Source organism: Rattus norvegicus, chromosome 14 (genome assembly GCF_036323735.1).
Source record: "Rattus norvegicus strain BN/NHsdMcwi chromosome 14, GRCr8, whole genome shotgun sequence".
NCBI classification, from domain to species: domain Eukaryota; kingdom Metazoa; phylum Chordata; class Mammalia; order Rodentia; family Muridae; genus Rattus; species Rattus norvegicus.
The window spans coordinates 43,182,014-43,202,184 of NC_086032.1; the positions used below are offsets into that span (position 1 = coordinate 43,182,014).

Genomic DNA, 20,171 nt, shown 5'->3' on the forward strand with positions numbered 1-20,171 from the left:
CACATGCAGGCAAAAGACCAATGAGCATAAAATAAGAATAAATAAATAATTTTTTTAATGAAGAAAATGTGGGTACAGAACATCTAGCATTAGAGACCTGGAAGAGTAGATTCTTACTCTAGGTATTCATTCCTACCACATGCAGTTAGTTATGTCTAAATATCATAGCTTTTTCCTATGTAAACCTTCTGTTAAGTTAGTAACACAGCCTCAGTTGTTCTTAGCCCAGTAAAGATCTTAACTTTCTGACATAGAAATGGCATTTGTACCAGAAGTACGTATGATCACAGTTGTATAGAAAATCCGATCCAGACTTTGTTGTTGTTGTTGATTTGAGACAGAGTTTCTCTGTGTAGTTTCTCTGTGTAGCTCTGGCCTCAAGCTCGGAGATCACCTGCTTCTGCCTCCCTGGCTTAGGAGTAAAGGCGTGCGCCACCACCGTGCGCCCAATCCAGGCGTTTCAGTGCCTGTTAACAGTTGAATTCCTCTGAGAAGTATTTGGCCTTGTGTTGTACCTTTAGTCTTGCTATTTTTGTTTTCTTTGGTGATTTATTCTATATTCCTACAGTGATGATATCTTACATAGAATATTATTATCAACCCAGCTAATACTTTGTTACTCTCTTCTTTAAGCCGAGTCTGTTCTACAGCTTCATTTGACTCGCAAGCCTTCACTTGAGCCATAGCTACAGTTCTCTTAGAGCTCAAGAGAAGCTTACAGTCTTGACTTTGGGCCATCCACGCCACCCAGAAAGTTCACTCGATAGCCCCTTCCCTTCACGCTGTTTCATACAAAATCTAGTAGTTTTGTTTTTCTGTTTTCCATATGGGACAGGTTAACATCGGGGCTGTTTATAACAAATGATTTTACCATGTATCTAAACACTGTCCCACGCTTCAGAGCACATGCTTTACAATGTACAGAGGCTCTCCAGAGTAGCCATTGAGCAGCACTGCCCCATGGTTTCATTTAGCGTCTGTGATAGCATTTATGGAATTACCAATATCTTAGACTTTAAAGGGATTGTGTAAGTCTGTCATTCTAAATGAAAGTTTGTCTCTCTGTGATTTTGTACTTAAGTTTGACCAGCTCACTTTAAAACACAAAACAGCAACTCGAAGAAGGAAAATGACAAATGGTTTAAATTTTGTTGTTGCAATAGAAGATAGGAACAGTCTTACATTTCTCAGTGAAGAATCCTGTGTATCATTACTTGTCCCATGATTATTTTGTTAAAGGAAAAGGGGTCATATGATGTACTATTTCTCAATGTTTAAATCATGCCAAACAAATCAGCCCATGCCATCTAGCCTTTGGTGTTAATCTTTTACTGAGTTCTTGGATTGGGGTTAAGGGCTTGTACTATGCACTTTTTATTAATGAATAAATAGAAAATGTTAGTAACACTTTGTTTTCTGTTTGAATTTTATGGGAAAAGATGCCCTCTGTTAGATAAATGGTAAGACCCTATGTTAACATTTCTTAGGTACAACTTGTCAACTCAAAATGTTCCCAAGAAGTAAGGAAAATATTTAGATGATAGTTCTGGATGGAGTCCAGCTGTTAGAGTGTCTTTGCGCATGAAGCTCTGGGTCCTGTCACCCACAGTTGATAAGCCAGGCACAGTGGGATACATCTCTAATCCCAGCACTTGGGAGGTAGGTGCAGGAGAACCAGAAGTCCAAGCACCCTGTGCCATAGCAGGTTTGAAGTTGGACTGGGGTGCAGTCCAACTTTATCAAACATCTAAAGCAAAGCAAACCACAGGGTCAGTGTTCAGAAGAAAGGTTCTGAGAGCCTCTAGGAAGTTACATTATATTCCTTAGTTACCCTTTTCTTCCTAGAAGATGTCAAACAGACATTTTCTTTGAGGGAGTAACATGTAGTAGTATTTATTTGAGCAGACATTTGTACCCAGAACTATACTGCACTCAGATCACACAAAGGTAAAAATCTGCTTCCCCTCCAACCTGGAATGTGTCCACACACAAAAAAACCATACAGCCTTTTGTTTCCAGGGTCACTGGTACTGTGTAATCTGGACAAAGGTAGCTGAACTGGTTAGTTGAACAATTAGAGGATCTTGGTATTAGGCCAGTCCAGGAGGTTGATTGTTTTCTGAGAGAGAGTGAGGCACCAAAATTTTGCTGAGTATCTGTAAGACTAACTATATCTTATCATCAGAGAAAGTGACAGTGACTTTCAGTTTACATATAAGGTCTTGTCCCAGTCAGTTCTCTGTTGTTAAACATCCTTTAAACTAAGTCCAGCAACTGGGCCCTACTTATACCTTTGCATTTTCTAGCATCTGGGGCCAACTGGGTGACAAAGGAAAACTTTTTAGTAACTGTGTGTAAACATTTAAAAAGGACCTAGTGTGGAGAAATGTTAAAACTGCTCCATGATCCTGGTGCTAGCTTCTGTGTGTGATATGTTTTTGAGACAGTCTTTTTTTTTTTTTTTTTTTTTTTTTTTTTTTTTTGGTTCTTTTTTTCGGAGCTGGGGACCGAACCCAGGGCCTTGCGCTTCCTAGGCAAGGGCTCTACCACTGAGCTAAATACCCAACCCCGAGACAGTCTTAGTATGTAGCCCAGCCTCTCTGGTGCTAGGGTTGCAGATAAATGCCAAGCTTACCTGAATATCTTAGATGGTACTAGAAAGACCCTGCTACTGGGAATGCTGAAGCAGGAAGATTGTTGAACAAAAATTCCTTGTAAAAAACAGGACACTAGGCTGATGTAGGTTAGTGGTGGTTAGGTTAGTAGACAAAAGGTCCTCAGTTCATCCTCAGCACCACAAAAATTCACAACGGATTTTATGGGGCTGAGGAGATGGCTCAGCCAGCGAGACAGAAAAGGAGGGTCCTGGGGACTTGGTGCTGGCTAGCTGCACTGGCTGAATCAGTGAGCTACAGAACCAGTGGGAGACCCTGTCAAAAAGTGAGATGCCTGATGAAGGAAGACACCAACTGCTGGCCTCCACACACACACCTATTTGCAACTTGCATGTGTACCTGTTCATGCACATATATGTCCACAAACATACACCAGAAACAAGAACATATTTTGTGAAGTATGTGACTTCTTGGAGGCATTAGTTCAGTCTCAGGTTTCCCGAGTATGGGGCTGGGAACCTAGCTCAGTCGTCAGTAGAGAGCTTGCTTCGCACACACACAGCTTGGATTTAATCTCCAGTACTGCATAAAACTAGACATGGTGGCTCATCCCTTTAATCCCAGCACTCGAAGATGAACACAGAGATCAGACATTCCAAGTCGCACTTGGCCACACAGCCAGGGTTATGTCACCAGTAGCTTGAAGCTCCTGTGCGTCAGAATGCCCTCCAGTGTCCATTCTGGGCTGTGGTACCAGTGACAGGTAGATCAAGGACCAGGAAAGCTGCAGAAGCACAGGCCCAGTTGATGAAACTCTAGGGTTCCACTTGTCAGTGTCCCTGGACTAACCACCTTGTAATGCTCCATTTACACTAAGACTGCTGTGGTTGGACAGCATGGGGACCAGACACGGCACGTTTTTATTGAGTTCCCACTGGGAGAAATTCGCTCTACTAGGTAGAGATGGTGGCATCTTCGGTCAGTACTTGGTGTACAGTTTAAATTCTTGATGGGCTGCTCGTGGGTCCGCCTTCTACTGCAGAATTAAATGTGCCAGCGTTGGTAGGATCTGCATGACTTAAGAGACCAGATGAGAAAAGGCTTCAATAAATGTTATTGTCTTGCAGCTAAACCAAACACTTGCCCTCCTGCTGCCTTCATGTTCCAAGTGCTGCAATGCAACTGTGTTTAAGCACACCCAACTAGTACATGGGAATGCATAAAACATACATGAACTCTGCTGATGTAATTAAGTCATTGAATCAAAGAAAGCAAAGTGTTGTTAAAAATGTTTCGTTCAGGGGGGTTGGGGATTTAGCTCAGTGGTAGAGCGCTTGCCTAGGAAGCGCAAGGCCCTGGGTTCGGTCCCCAGCCCCGGAAAAAAAAATGTTTCGTTCTAGAGCTAAAAAGCCCAAGCTAAAACTATTCCTTCTTGACTACTAGGATTTATACCCGTGGGCTGGAATGAGCTGATACCGAATCCCATTACAGTAGAACTACTTTTAACACAGTAATGCTTGAATTTTTCCTGTACCTAGAAGTAATGCATTTTATGGTGTAAAATTGCTGTTGGGAGAGTGAGGAAGACAAATGCTATTCTTCATCAGTGGCCCCCGGCTGGAGTCTATCCCATTAGTACGAAGCTGTGTGTTAAAACTCACACAGACCAGGGAGTTCAGAAGACAGTCAGCTGGTCGTGCTCACCTGAGCCTTGGGCCTCAGCAGGCTGACGCAGAAAGACCACCTTTAAGGTTAGCTTGGGCCACAAAGCAAGACACTGTCTCTAGGGGAGTTAAAATCTATTTCAGCAATTAATAATAAGGCTGATATGTCACAAAGAGAAGCTTTAAAATGTTAGTAGCATGAATTCTTCACATAACTGAACTTGCTGGTTATCAAGAAAAATGATCTGTTCGAAGCCCCGAGTTCAATTCCCAGCAATGCATACACACAATTATTTCTAGTTACAAGGTACAGACCGTACAAAAGCTAACAAAGAGCGTAGGCTATTTCAAGAGCCAGTAATCACTTCAGGAATTCTCTGAGAGGATATCTGAGCTGAGACCTGAACAATGCCATGGTCTGGGAAAGATGGCAGCCACAAGTGCAAAGAGCCTATAACTGAAATAGAGTTGCTGTTCCCAGGGGATCAGAATAAAATCAAAAGACTGGGCCAGAGGAGCTCAGAAACCAAGTCTGCCTTACAGGGCCTCACAAGGCAAACGCAAGCTTTGGAGTCACTGAGCATAAAGCGATTAGCAGTGGTGATAAAAGGCTCAGTTTTTCGGTTTGCTGGGACAGGAAGCACAGGTTAGGGGGCGGGGCTGTTGCTCCGCAGCTCCGCCTTAACTCCTACCCAGCTCCACACACCCCAAAAGAAAGGAAGGAAGGAAGAGGAAGGATGGCTAACCTGAGTGAGCCAGCCGCCCAACCATGGGAGTTAGGGGGAAAGGTGTTAGCGGTTGGCGTTGGTGGTGGCAGATTTGGGTATTTTGGAGTAGTTTCAGTAGGTCAACGCTGGCCGGTGATGGATGGAGGGGAGATAGAAAATGAGAACAGCATCTCATCTTGGAGCCTGAGCAACTCCGGAGTGAGCCCTGGGCAGATAGAACCTGTTACAGTGTACCAGCTTAGTCTCAGCATCCTATTTGGGTAGTTTTTCTTTCCCTGATGTAGAAAAGCCAAAACTAGCTGTCCTATTGCCAGACCATTTTGCAACCTGCTGGATTTTAGCTCTGATCTCTAATTTTGTTTTATGAAAATTGAGGTTTTTTTTCTTTTTAAAGATTGTGGTGTGTGTGTGTGTGTGTGTTTGTGTGTGTGTGTGTGTGTGTGTGTGTGTGTGTGTGTGTACTGGCAATAAAATTTTTGGGTCCCTGGAGGGAGCTGTGGATGGAGGCCTGTCTATCCTTTACAGTACCAAACAATCCCGTGGTTATGACTCGGAAAGCAGTTTCAATGCAGAAGTGGCACAGCCATATCCACTGGAAACAGCAAATTGCTAAGATCACTGTCCTCCTGTCTATCATTTTTTGGTTTCGTCTCTGCATGTTGCATTTCCTGACGACTTTCTGCATTATGATTCATTTTATATCTTTTCCTGAGAAAAATTATGTGTGAGTGCTTTTAGGAAAATCCTAAAATCAACTTTATCTGGCCACTATTTGGAAGTCCTCCTTGTGCACTGCACAAGATCATTGAGCACGGATAAGCACATAATTAGATGAGGCCATTACTCCAGGGATTTTCCGGGGGTGTCTGCCTCTGAGTTAGTACAACTGGTGTAGGATAGAGACAATATAGAAACTCTCACTGGTCAGAAAAATAGGTTGCAGATTCAAGGTCTCTTTATTATAGGCTTAGAGCTCTCTGAAAATGTAGTTGAAAGGTAGGGAGTCATGTAGGGTACATCTCTGGAGGAGTAGAAATCAAATAAGATGAACTGACTAAAACAAACGTTTCCTACTTTATAACCTAGATGATAAAACAATACAGGAAAAGAAGTTAGGTATTATTATTTGCTGTTCATAAAAGGAGATTGTTTAAATTGCAGTTATAGAGCTAATAATAAGAATAAAATCTGTTCTGCTTTATTTTCTAATTGTAACTGAACTTGTAACCCTAGACATGTTATGAAAAAGATTTAAAAAAATAATCTGTACCAATTGGATAACCATGTTCTGTGAAACTTGTATATATAAAGAAGCACCTGCTTGCTAGTCAGTCAGCCAGGGAAGCAGCCTGAATTCCCTGTCAGTCAGCTTGGAGATTCCCCTGACCATGGCGCCTGAAGTACTCCCTCCCCTCTAGACTCCTTATCTACTCCTCTGGCCAGCTTGTGAGCAACAGCCCAACACCCTCCTCCCCTGAAGGCCCCCCAAGGGAGCGCAGCCTGGGTCTGGACATGAAGGGGAGCCTCAGAAAGCTCCTGTGTTACCCCAGAGGATCCAGTCAATGAGAAAAAGAAAAAGGTGGAACGGTCCCCAAATGTCCCTTGACTGGAAGGAAGATGAGATTGTTCAAAAGAAGGTGAGCTGTCTCAGAACTCAGGGAGGGCTTTGGAACGGGCTTCAGAGAGCGGAAGCATTTTTTTTCTCCATAAATACAATAAACTTACTGACCAAGTGGAGGGGGTGGCGGGGGAGGGAAGATTGTTTGAGGCAGCAAAATGGCTCAGTGGGTAAAGGCACTTACCACCAAGCCTCATGACCTGAGTTGGATCCCTGGCACCCACGCTGTAGGAGGAGAAAACCAACTCTCATAAATAAATACCCTTGCTCAAGGTTTCATGTCATTTTTCTTCGGGGGTGTGGCCACGGGTAGGTCGTCCAGGCTTCAGTGTGCACCCCCATACACGTGTGCATGCGGACAGCACTAGTTACACTGAGTGAGTTATTTTAAAAAGCTTTCAGGTCCTGGTTCCAGATAACAACAACAAAAGGACAGTTCCTCAACCTCCTGCAGCTGATTCATAGCATGAGCTGCACCCAGTCCATGTCCAAGGACAAGGTCAATAAGAAGTTCATCAGTGGAGCCACTGCCGTCAGGGACGTGTGTGGTGGATGTTTCTAAGTTTCCTGGGAAGCTGTGGAACAACAGGAGCTGTGCCTTCCATAACAATGGTATCAGAACTGATCTCATGAAGGGCAGGACAGATCCCCACTGCACTTTAGACCAGCTGGTACCGCCTCACAAACGCTGTCAAAGCCTTTGTAAAGAGCCGGCTGCTTCTTCCTTTTTTATTTTTTAAACAGATTTGCAAAGATTTATTTATTTCATATATATGAGCACATTGTAGCTGTCTTAGACACACCAGAAGAGGGCATCAGATCCCATTACAGATGGTTGAGAGCCACCATGTGGTTGCTGGGAATTGAACTCAGGACCTCTGGAAGAGCAGTCAGTGCTCTTAACCACTGAGCCACCTCTCCAACCCAAGAGCCGTCTTCTTAAAGACAGAAGAGAAGCCATGTTCCAGGGGAAATAAAATGGGAAATCCTACTTTAAAAAGAAGACATGGGGGCTGGAGAGATGGCTCAGTGGCTAAGAGCACTGACTACTCTTCCAGAGGTCCTGAGTTCAATTCCCAGCAACCACATGGTGGCTCACAACCATCTGTAGTGAGATCTGATGCCCTCTTCTGGTCTGAAGACAGCTACAATGTACTTACAAATAAATAAATCTTAAAAAAATTAAAAAAAAAAAAAAAAAGAAGAAGAAGACATGGGCTGGAGAGATGGCTCAGTGGTTAAGAGCACCCGACTACTCTTCCAGAGGTCCTGAGTTCAATTCCCAGCAACCACATGATGGCTCACAACCATCTGTAAAGAGATCTGATGCCCTCTTCTGGTGTGTCTGAAGACAGCTACAGTGTACATATATATAATAAATGAATAAATCTTTAAAAAAAAGAAGACATGAAGTTAGGAGAGGGACTTTCTTGGGGTGTCTGGGGGAGTTGGGATGAGACAGTGGATGTGCTCAAAACACATTGTATACATGTATGAAATTCTCAATAAGTAAAATATTAAGCATTCAACTAAGGAATAGACAAAACACCCATATACATACGAAAACAAAAAATATACTGAAAATGCCTGCAATCCCAGCAGTTAGGAGACAGAGGCAGGTGGATCTCTGAATTTGAGACCAGCCTGAGCGTGTGTAGCAAGTTCTAGGCCAGGCAGAGATACACAGTGAGACCATTTCAAAATAAGGAACTAAGTATATTTATTTATTTAATTTATGTATATGTATGTCTTCCATGTATATGTATGTATGTATAGGGTTTTATATACACAACATGTGTATAGACAACTGCCTTGTCCAGTGGGCATTGGATCCCATAGAACTATAGTTGATAAACTGTTATGAACTCCCTTGTGTTAGGAACCGTATTGGGGTCCTCTGCAAAAGCAGCAAGTGCTCTTAACTGCCTACCGTCTCCAGCCTTGTACATTTTCTACTCACATCTCCTTAGAGTTCAGATCATAGCTGCTCATCTAAACTTTGAGAAATGTGTCAAAAAAATAGGATGTCTGGCTGGAGAGATGAGGAACACTGTCAGCTCTTCCAGGGGTCCTGAGTTCAATGCCCAGCAAACACATGGTGGCTCACAACCGTCTGTAATGGAACCCGAAGCCCTCTCCTGGTGTGTCTGAGGACAGTGACAGTGTACTTATATAAATATAGAATGGCTTCCAGGGTCCGTCCAGAACTCACTACCACCAGTTCAGTGATGGTTTCAGTGATCGTAGGACGCACAAGTCTCAGTCTGTAGTAGGCAGTTGGTTAGAGACAGCGGAGCTAATTTCCATCATAGAGAGATGCTTTAAGAACACATCTGTGGGGGCTGGGGATTTAGCTCAGTGGTAGAGCGCTTACCTAGGAAGCACAAGGCCCTGGGTTCGGTCCCCAGCTCCGAAAAAAAGAACCAAAAAAAAAAAAAAAAAAAAGAACACATCTGTGAGGGGCTGGAGAGATGGCTCAGCGGTTAAGAGCACTGACTGCTCTTCCAGAGGTCCTGAGTTCAAATCCCAGCAACCACATGGTGGCTCACAACCATCTGTAAAGAACACATCTGTGGGCTGTGTGTTTTTTTGAACTGAGTAAAAATCACTTAGGGAGGGGTGGGCAGAAAGGAAGTCCCTAGACTCAGGCTGGGGACACAGTCTCAAGGGCTGAGCTGTGGTAGAGGAAAGAACAAGGAGGAGAGAAGAGGAAGTAAATGGAAGCAGGGGCTGTGCTCGACCCCATAACCTCAGAGGAAACCACTCCTCCAAGAGGTAGGTCAACCATGTCAAGTTGAGCAGAGGCATTCAACCGTGGTGCAGAGAACTGCACCCTGAGCCTGGACAAGGGTTGGTGACTAGTCACTCTGCCACCAGGCCTGCTGACCCAGGTCCCATCCTTGGGACTCAACATGGTGAAAGGAAAGAACCAACTCCCTCAAGTTCTTTGACCTCTACATATGCACAGTGGCACATCCATCCCCAGGCATACAGTAAATAAGTTCAAGAAAATTTCAGTTGGTCATTTTGGGTAAACAGATTTATTGATGTACTCAATAAGAATGTCACTAGACATAGCTGGAGAGATGGCTCAGTGGTTAAAAGCACTGACTCCTCTTCCAGAGGACCTGAGTTCAATTCCCAGCAACCACATGGTGGCTTACAACCATCTGTAGTGGGATCCAATGTCTTCTTCTGGTGTGTCTGAAGTCAGCTACAGTGTGCTCACATACATGAAATAAATAAATCTTAAAAAGAAAAGTCGGGGCTGGGGATTTAGCTCAGTGGTAGAGTGCTTACCTAGGAAGCGCAAGGCCCTGGGTTCGGTCCCCAGCTCCGAAAAAAAGAACCAAAAAAAAAAAAAAAAAAAGTCAGTAGAAAAGAGAGACCATGAGCAACCTTTTGGAGGTAAAACATGAGTGGGAGTAGATAATTCAGAAAGTCACTTCAGTGGGATACTCCTGGACTTGAACTCACTATGGGGTCAAGGACTTTGAACTTCTGATCCTTAGGGCTCTGGCTCTCCTATAAAGGGTGTACAGGTGTGCTCTACCATGCCTTATTTGGTCTCAGCGCTCCCTGAACACCATCTTCCTATCCTCCACTCACACTGATGGCCTTGCTATGAAACCTGATGACAGTAGAGAAGATCGGGATTAATCCTGTCCTGTCCTACACCTGGTTGTCACTATCCCAGTTCATCATTCTGCCTTTCTTTCTACAAGGTCTTGTTTATCTCCTAAGCTGGTGCATTCTCAAAGTCTTAGGTCCCAACCTAAACTCAAGGACACCATCAGAAAGAGGCCTGCATGCCCAACTTTTTCTTTGAGTCTCTATTCACTGGTACCTGAAAGCTCCCAATGTTTGGTTTCAACCCTGAGTCAAGGACTGAAGTCGACCAAGCTTCCAGGTTCTCCCAGCACCTCTCAGTCCCTACCTGGAATACTCTGCTCCCAACTGGGTTGCCCTTCCCCCAGGGGCTTGAATGGACTCATTTCACCTGCAGAGAAATAACTTCTCACCTAAGGGCTCTCCATTCTTTTTTTTTTTTTTAAAGATTTATTCATTTATTATATATAAGTACACTGTAGCTGTCTTCAGACACACCAGAAGAGGGCATCGGGTCTCCTTACAGATGGTTGTGAGCCACCATGTGGTTGCTGGGATTTGAACTCAGGACCTCTGGAAGAGCAGTCGGGTGCTCTTAACCACTGAGCCATCTCTCCAGCCCCCAGGGCTCTCCATTCTTAAAAATGGAGGCTCTTCCCCTCCCCCATCCGTATCCAAGGGTTCTAAAGGTGAAGTGAACATGGTTCCAGTGTCTTATTTTTACTGCTGTACAATTCTGTCTCTCCCAACTCAATGGACATTATGTACACACCTGTAACCCCAGCACTTGGAAGGGAGAGGCAGGAGAACCAGGAGTTTAAGACCATCCTCATGGGAAGATTTAGGTTGGGGCTGGAGAGAGGGCTCAGCAGTTAAGAGCACGGACTGATCTTCCAGAGGACAGGGTTCAATTCCCAGCAACCACATAGCAGGTCCTTCATACAGACAAAACACCAATGAATGCAAAATAAAAATAAGTTATGTAAAAAGGCAGTTCCTAGAACAAATAGGATGAAGATTAAAAAAATTAGGTTTACATGAGACCCTATGTTGGTTTTTAAAAAAATCAAGATCACTAATTGATGCAGCATCGTCCGATTGGCATTCATAACTTCTTGAATGTGTTCTGTATTTCCCTCCTCTTCTCTCACATTCTCAGCCTTCCTCCCTCCTTTGTTGATAGTCTTCTGTTTGTAATGGACTAGTCTCGGTCAGATCACTTTTATAAAAGGGGTGCTTGTAGAACTTCAGAAGCCGGAAACAGATCTTGTAAAACTCATTTGTTCAAAGGAGAACTAACTTTCATTGTCAGAAACAGGAAGTTTTGGCCAGGATGGAGAGATAGCTCAGTGGGTAAGCACACTTGCTGAATAAGATGAGGACCTGAGTTCAGGTCCCAGCACCCATGGAGAAAGCCTGGCCTGGCCTTGTGCTTGTAGTCCGTGCTATGGAAGGTAGAGAAGACAATCATGGTGCCCAGCAGCCTAGCTCCAGCTTCAGTGAGACGATCTCTAAGGAATTAAAGTGAAGGGAAATAGAGCAGGGTGCTCAATGTCTTCTGACCTTGCACAGGCACACGAACATACCACACACACACACACACACACACACACATACACACACACACCACACACACACCACACACACACACACACACACACCACACCACACACACCACACACAGACACACACACACACCACACCACACACACCACACACAGACACACAGACACACACACACACACACACACCACACCACACACATACACAGACACACACACAGACACACACAGACACACACACACACAGGCACACACAGGCACACACACACAGACACACACACACCACACACACACACACACCACACCACACACACACACACATACCACACACACCACACACAGACACAGACACACAGACACACAGACACACACACACCACACACACACACACCACACCACACACACACACACATACCACACACACACACACCACACCACACACACACAGACACACACACAGACACACAGACACACACACATACCACACACACAGACACACCACACCACACACACACACACACACACACACACAGACAGACACACACACACACAGACACTGACCCTGAACTCCTGATCCTCTTGTTTCCATGTCCTGAGTGCTAGGAAACCTATTCTATATTTCATAAAGACTGAATCTTTAGCTTTGCATGCTGACATACAGCTCTAACCCTAGCACTCAGGAAACAGAAGAAGGCAGATTTCTGAGTTTAGGCTATCCTGGTCTACATATGAGTTCCAGGCCAGCCAGGACTACATAGCAAGACCCTGTCTCAATGCACCCCTTCCCTTAATAAAGACATTATAATTTTGCATATATTCGTGTGATTATTTGATATTTCCCAAGAACAAAATAATATTTATACAGGCAACCAATGTGATATTCTTTACTCACAGCGAGAATTCCAGTAACAGACAGTCCTGACAGCCAATAAATACTTGATAGAAAATTCTTGTTGAATTTATAAAAATGTGTGTATGTATGTATGTATGTATGTATGTATGTATGTATGTATGTATGTATGTATGTATTTTGCCAGGCAGTGGTAATACACACCTTTAATCCCAGCAGTTGGAAGGCAGAGGCAGGCAAATTGAGTTCACGGCTAGCCTGGTCTACAGAGCAAGTTCCAGAATGGCCAGGGCTACATAGAAAGCACCCTGCTTTGGGGAAAACAAAAACAAAAACCAAACCAAACCAAACAAACAAAAAAAAAAACCCCAAACCTACAAACAAACAAATCAATCACTCTTAACTTCCTACAAGAAGCAGCCATTATAAACTGAAGTTGCAGGGGGAGAATTCCTGGAAAAAAGCTGTTTACAAAAGCCGATTGATTAGAACTTCAGTGGTCTGGGAAGGTTGGACGGTTGCAGATCAAGAGTCTAATTATAATTTATCTTGGGCTATTATTTAGTCCTAAATAGCCGTTCCTTTGCCCATCCATGTGGCGGACCGAACATCCTATGAGGAACAGCTTGACAGTGTTTGGGACGTATTAGTGAGGCTGACCACTAACTGGACTCCACCACGCGCAGAAGCAAGGAGTGGGATCAGATAGCTCCCGAGGCCTATCAGAGAGAGGTGAGATCTCTCCTTGACCTTCAGCCATCTGATGTTTCAGTGCATTTGAAAAGTGCCTTGATTTATAACCTGATTCCTCTCTGAAAGAGCAGTAAATGATCTTAACTGCGGGGCCACCTCTTCAACACCAGCCCCTCAGCAAGGCAGGGTCTTAACCATACTGCACTGCCTGGCCTGGAAGGAGCTATGTAGACCATGTTGGCCTTGAACTCTCAGAGGTCTCCTTTTGCCTCCTGAGTGCTGAGATTAAAGGCACGCACCACCACGACAGGCCCATTTTATTTCTTTGGGAACCCTTAATACCTTAAAGGAAGATTTGTGTATAAAGCAGATGAAAAGGACTTAAGAGGAGTGGATTCTCACCTCTGCCTCTGCAGTCGGATCTCTAGCCACACTATCACACTGAAGCCTCTGGGAAATTCTGGATTACATCAGCGAGAGAATAGGTACAAAACAAATAAGGCATTATGAAAATGTTTGTCTTCACGGTCTTCTAAAATATCCTCAGCGACTGGTAGGATGGCTCAGTTGTAGGGTACTCACCAGAGAAGAGACTGCTCAGACATGAGTTTAAGCCAATAGAAAGTCTTTATTAGCTGGCCACCAACTACAGTATCCCAGTGTAGCATTGAGCCTGTCTCAGGGTGAGCTTTTAAGCACAAAATCTATATTCTGGATTGACATACTTCAGTTAACAACAGTTATCCAGAAGCAGAACTACAGAAGCCAAAAGGAAGGTTAGTACATTTAGGCTTTCCCATAACTATGGACTTTGATGGGTTAGGTCTTCAGCAAGTGGTGCTATCTATGTGCTGTGTTTTACAGCCTGAATGGTACACTTCATCATGGAGTCAGTTGTGCTAAGGTCTTGAGGCATATTTAGGTATGGGGACTTGCTACAATGTGTCTCTAATCAAGTACTGGCCACTTGTCTTAACACTTGATTGAGAATCTCTTAGAAAAGAAGTATTTGTAGAAATGATTTTCCTAAAAAGAAAAATGCTTGTTTCTAACTAGTCTTTTAAACTTTCACTTAACATGTAACCAAGATAATAACATCCTTTTAGATCATATGGAGCTATGGACTCATTCTGCTTACATTCAGTTATAAATTAATTGACCTTTAAGAAAAACAGCAATAGGGGTTGGGGATTTAGCTCAGTGGTAGAGCGCTTGCCTAGGAAGTGCAAGGCCCTGGGTTCGGTCCCCAGCTCTGAAAAAAAGAACCAAAAAAAAAAAGAAAAAAAAAAAGAAAAAAGAAAAACAGCAATAAAGCCAGGCAAGGTGGCACCAGCCTTTAATCCTAGCACTCAGAAGGCAGAAGCAGGTGGATCTCTGTGAGTTCAAGGCCAGCATGGTCTACAGAGTGCGTTCCAGGACAGCCAGGGCTCCAGAGTGAGACCCTGTCTGGAGAACAGAACGACTGTCATCAATCTCACTATACTCCGACTCCTGGTGTAGTTAACCTCTGCAAGCTTCTGGAGGCACAGTTTTACTTTCACCATGTCCCCATTTCTCCTCTGTGGCTTACTCATGTCCCCAACTTAGAATAATGTATATGTGCATAAAATGTGGTAATTGTTAGTCTCCAGGCATTGAAAACAATGTTTGGCACTGAGAACAATGCTCACCCACAAAGTACATTGAACACGAAATGTGGGCATAGATTGAAAACATTTGATTGTTGCTTTGTGTGATATCCTGAATCGGTAGAGTCAGATAAACAACCTTTCCTATCATGAAACTCATGAAAAGCCTGAGTCAAAAGGACTTCATTCCCTTACTAACACAGTTGCCTAGACAAGACCTCAAAAAGTACACCAGCAGCAGACACTCGAACTTGGAGACTGGAATCTCATGGGGCTCCACCTTAGGCAAAGGAGCTAAAGCTGGCTAAGGAATGCGGAGATTGGAGAGAATAATGTCTCCCAGGGATCTGAGCTTTCTCCTGTTTACCCAGCACCAAGTAGGCAGCTCAGAATCCTATGTGCCTGTAACACGAAATAGACTCAGTAGGCTTATTGATATATGTAGGGGCGTGTGTGTGTGTGTGTGTGTGTGTGTGTGTGTGTGTGTGTGTGTAACAATAACAAAGAAAAAAGAAGCCATGGCATAAAGACTGAACCAGGGTATATGGTAGGGACTGGAGGGAGGAAAGCGAAGAGGGAAATATTTTAATATTAAAAAGCAAAAAAAATGAGGCTGGAGAGATGGTTCTGAGGTTAAGAGCACTGACTGCTCTTCTAGAGGTCCTGAGTCCCAGCAATCTCATGGTGGCTCACAACCATCTGTAATGGGATCCAACGCCCTCTTTGGTGTGGAGCAACAGTGTACTCACATACATAAAATAAATACATCTTTTTTTTCTTTTTTTTGGTTCTTTTTTTCGGAGCTGGGGACCGAACCCAGGGCCTTGCGCTTCCTAGGTAAGCGCTCTACCACTGAGCTAAATCCCCAACCCCCCTTTTTTTTTAAAAAGTAAAAAAAAATATATAGAATAAGTTTAAAGTTCCTCATTTATTTCCATACCATATTTGCTGTACAGTTCAACACAGAGTGGCATTTGCTCAAGAGAGCAGAACTCTCTCTTTACAAGGCTCACCCGAGTAACCAACACCAAGACTTTGGCTTTTTTATAGCATTGCTTCCTGAAATACTATCTCAGATAATTTTGACTCTTTTGGTTGTGTTGATAGGTTTGTTGTTGTTGTTTTGTTTTGTTTCTGAGAGAGGATTTTCTGTAGGTCAGGCTGGTTTAAACTTGCTGTGTAGAGCAGGCTGGACTTCAGTTTGTGGGGATGCTCCTGACTCTGCCTTCTGACTATGGGGATTTTAGGCTTATCTCACTATTTCAAGTCCAACTGAAGTTTTTGTTTTTACTCTAGATTCTGAGGTGTGCTGGTTAGTTTTATGTCAGGTTGACACAAGCTGGAGTCATCTAAAAAGAGGGAACTTCAATTGAGAAAATGCTTCCCTAATATCAGGCTATAGGAAACCTGTAGGTCATTTTCTTAATCAAAGATTGATGGCTGATGGCCCAGTCCATTGTGGATGACATTCCTGGGTTGGTGGTCTGAGGTTCTGTAAAAAAGCAGGCTGGGGGCTGGAGGGATGGCTCAGTGGTTAAGAGCACTGACTGCTCTTGCAGAGGTCCTGAGTTCAAATCCCAGCAACCTCATGGTGGCTCACAACCATCTGTAATGGGAAATTAAAGGAAACAAACAAGCAAACAAACAAAAAAACAAAGCAGGCTGGGCAAGCCATGAGGATTAAGCTAGTAAGCAGCATCCTTCCATGGCCTCTGCATCAGCTCCTGCCTCCAGGTTCCCAGTTTGAGATCCTGCCTTGGCTTCTGTAATAGATACGGAAGTCAAACAGACCCTTTCCAGCCCAAGTTGCTTTTGCCCATGATGTCTTATCACAGCAATAGAAACCCTAACTAAGAGGTTAGATGAAGGGTTTCCTTCTTTTGCCATGAACACTTGGTTTTCCTTGTCCTTTTATCCTACTGTACTAGCCTGTCAGCTCTTCTGTCTTCCATCTCTGGGACAGTGTCTGACACTCAGTACACACTTAAATCCTGTCTGGGTGAATGAACTCCATTGGCTATACACATCCTTCATGGTCTGCCACATTTCCTACAGTCTTCAGCAAATGACACTTAGCACTGTCTAGTTAGCTTTCTATTGTTGTGAATAGAGACCATGACCAAAACTAACTTGAGGAAGAAAGGGTTATTTGAGTTCCATGTCCCACCACAGTCTGTCACTGAGAGAAGCCAAAGCGGGAACTCAAGCAGGAACAGCAACAATGGCCACGGAAAAATGCTACTTACTGGCTTACCCCCACCCCCAACTCAGCCACCTTTTAATTACTTCTTGGGACCACTTTACTAAGCATAGCACTTCCCACAGGGGACTGGGCCATCCCGTATCAGTCATTGATGTAGAAAATGCAAATGTGCAGGAGGCAGAGGCAGGTTGACCGCTGTGTGTTTCTGACCAGACTGCTGCACACAGTAAATTTCAGGTAAGCCCCAGAGCCTCACAGCCTTGCCTATAGGCCAGTTCCATAGAGGTAGTCTCAGTTGAGGCTTCTTCTTCACAGACAATGTTAGTTTGTATCAAGTTGACAAAAACACTAACAATACTCAGACTTGCCATCATGAAGCCTATCAAGAGAGTAAAATATAAATCTCAGTACTTGAAAGGCAGAGGCAGGGGAATCTCAGTTCCAGGTCAGACTGGTCTATAGAGAGTTCCAAGACAGCCAGGACTTCAGAAAAAAAAAAAGAACTTAAAAACTATTTTTAAGCATGCACATATATGTATGTGTGTGTACATGTGCACCCAGAGGGCAAAGGTTGAGGTCTTCCTCTTGCTTTCACTTTATTTTATTAAATAATTTTTATACAATTTTATACTTACAGATAATTTATTTTGATCATGTTCACCCTTCATTGCCACCTGTTACCCCTCTCCCAAGGGAGCTCTCACTTTATTTATTTTTAAAGCATTCTTTTTTTTTATGTATATGAGTGTTCTGTGACATATATGCCTGCATGACAGAAGAGGGCATCAGATCCCATTACAGATGGTTGTGAGCCACCATGTGATTGCTGGGATTTGAACTCAGGACCTCTGAAATGGCAGCCTGTACTCTTTTTTTTTTTTTTTTTTTTTTTTTTTGGTTCTTTTTTTTCGGAGCTGGGGACCGAACCCAGGGCCTTGCGCTTGCTAGGCAAGCGCTCTACCACTGAGCTAAATCCCCAGCCCCGGCAGCCTGTACTCTTAAATACTATGACATTTCTCCAGCCCTCTCACTTTATTTATTTATTTATTTATTTATTTATTTTGGGACAGAGTCTCTCGTGGAATATGGAGCTTACCAATTTGGCAAGAGTCTCTCTGGTCAGCAAGCCCCAGAGTTCCTCCTATTCTCTGTCTCTCCACTATTGATTTTACAAACCTAACAGCAGCAGCCTTTTCTACAGAAAGGTTTTTTTTTTTTTTTTGTTTTTTTTTTTGTGGTTCTTTTTTTTTCGGAGCTGGGGACCGAACCCAGGGCCTTGTGCTTCCTAGGCAAGCGCTCTACCACTGAGCTAAATCCCCAGCCCCAAAGGTTTTGTTTTTAAAGTATGCCTGTGTGTCTCTGTGGGTCTCCAGGACTGGGGTGGTTTTGAGCGTTCCTGAGGCAGGTGCTCGGACAAACAAGAGCGTCTTTGCGTCTTTGCTTTTAACTATGGAGCTATCTTTCCAGTCCCAGCACTTGGCTTTTCCCTGTGTGCCCGAGAGAAATGAACTTAGACTTCCGTGCTTGCAATAGCAACTACTTTGCCCACTGAGCTGCTACCTCAGCTCCAAGGCATTTGAACGTGCTTTCAAAATTTCCTAATTACTTTCCCCACGAGGCACAGTCAAGCACTACATAGTCTCATTTCACCAAGGGCTGACTTCATACAGGGTGGTCCCATATTACATCCAGTACTGATGCCAGTGTAGTTTAAGTCAGGATGATGTGGCAGAACAAATGTGCTTAACACATTTCTCAGAACATATCGCCACCTAACATAGAGGGACAGGTTTTTGTGCCTAGCTTTTTCTTTTTTTTTAATTTTTATTGTTTATTTTATGCTCAATGGTATTTGTTTGCATGTTTGTCTTTGTGCAGGTGTCAGAAACCCTGGAACTATGCTATATTAGATAGTTGTGAGCTGCTATGTGGGTGCTGGGAATTGAACTCAGGACTTCTAGAAGAGCAACCAGTGTGTTCTTAACCGCTGAGCCACCTCTTATCTTGCTTTTTCTCTTTTTTGATTTCAGTCTTAAGATGATCCTTAGTAGCAAAAGAAACAAAACAAACCTTCGCATTAAAAGTGGGCGTGCCAGTAATCATGATTCCTGGGAGGTCAAGTAAGGGAATCACTGAAGGTTTAAGGCCAGTCTGAACTATACAGAGAGTTCCAGATCTGCCACCTCTACACAGAGGCCATGTCTCAAAAGACTCCCGTGGGCAGGCTAACTAATTTTACTTTTTATGTGTACAGGTGTCTGTGTGTGTGCCACGTTTGTGCTGGTGGACAGAGCATGGACACCTGGAGCTGGAGTTTCAGGCAGTTTTGAGTCTCCGGATGTGTGTCCTGGGGAGTGAACCCCTTAGCCCTTTCTCTAGGTGGCAATTTTGCTCTTTTTATCCATTTGTAAGGATTGGAGACAGTTCAGTGGTAGAATGCTTAGAGTTCAATCTCTAGTACCACATATACACACGCAAATACACACCCACACATGTCTACGTTGCATACGCCTTGCTATGCATCATGCAACCTCCCTTTAGAATTTGGCTGGAAAGTTTTCCTGGAAAATACGTCCTCCGCCCTCCGGGCGTAGGCGCGGGGTTCTCTGGCCTAGGACCAACGGGGAGACACTGCTTCAGTCATTATGGAACTCAACATCGTTTCGACCTGAGGCATCTCCTTCCCAGACCCGGAGTCATAGGGATGGGACGTGACTAAACTCTGGGCAGCTGTCTGAAGGGCGGCAGACCCAGGGGCTTGAAGGGCAGCAGAGGCCCTCCATCAGAGTCCGGTGGCTGAGAACCGAGCTCTGGCTCCAGGATAAGCGGAAGGCCAGAAAGCCGGAAGACCTTTCTGTGGGCTCGCCTCCCCCCACCCCCACAACCCCAGGCCCTGTGATCACTGGTGGTTCATTTGGCACGCGCGAACCTTCCTCATCCCAGATTCCAGGGACCCAGGGGAAGAAACACGGACCATAACGACTAATCCGGACCACAACAC

At 44.1% G+C, this 20,171-nt stretch overlaps 1 protein-coding gene across 1 annotated transcript in view; it reads right to left on the reverse strand.

Annotated features, from left to right (window-relative positions):
• Positions 1-20,171, reverse strand: part of Rplp2l3 (ribosomal protein lateral stalk subunit P2 like 3) — a 188,672-nt gene that overhangs the window by 83,116 nt on the left and 85,385 nt on the right. The gene's annotated exons all lie outside the window — the stretch shown is intronic.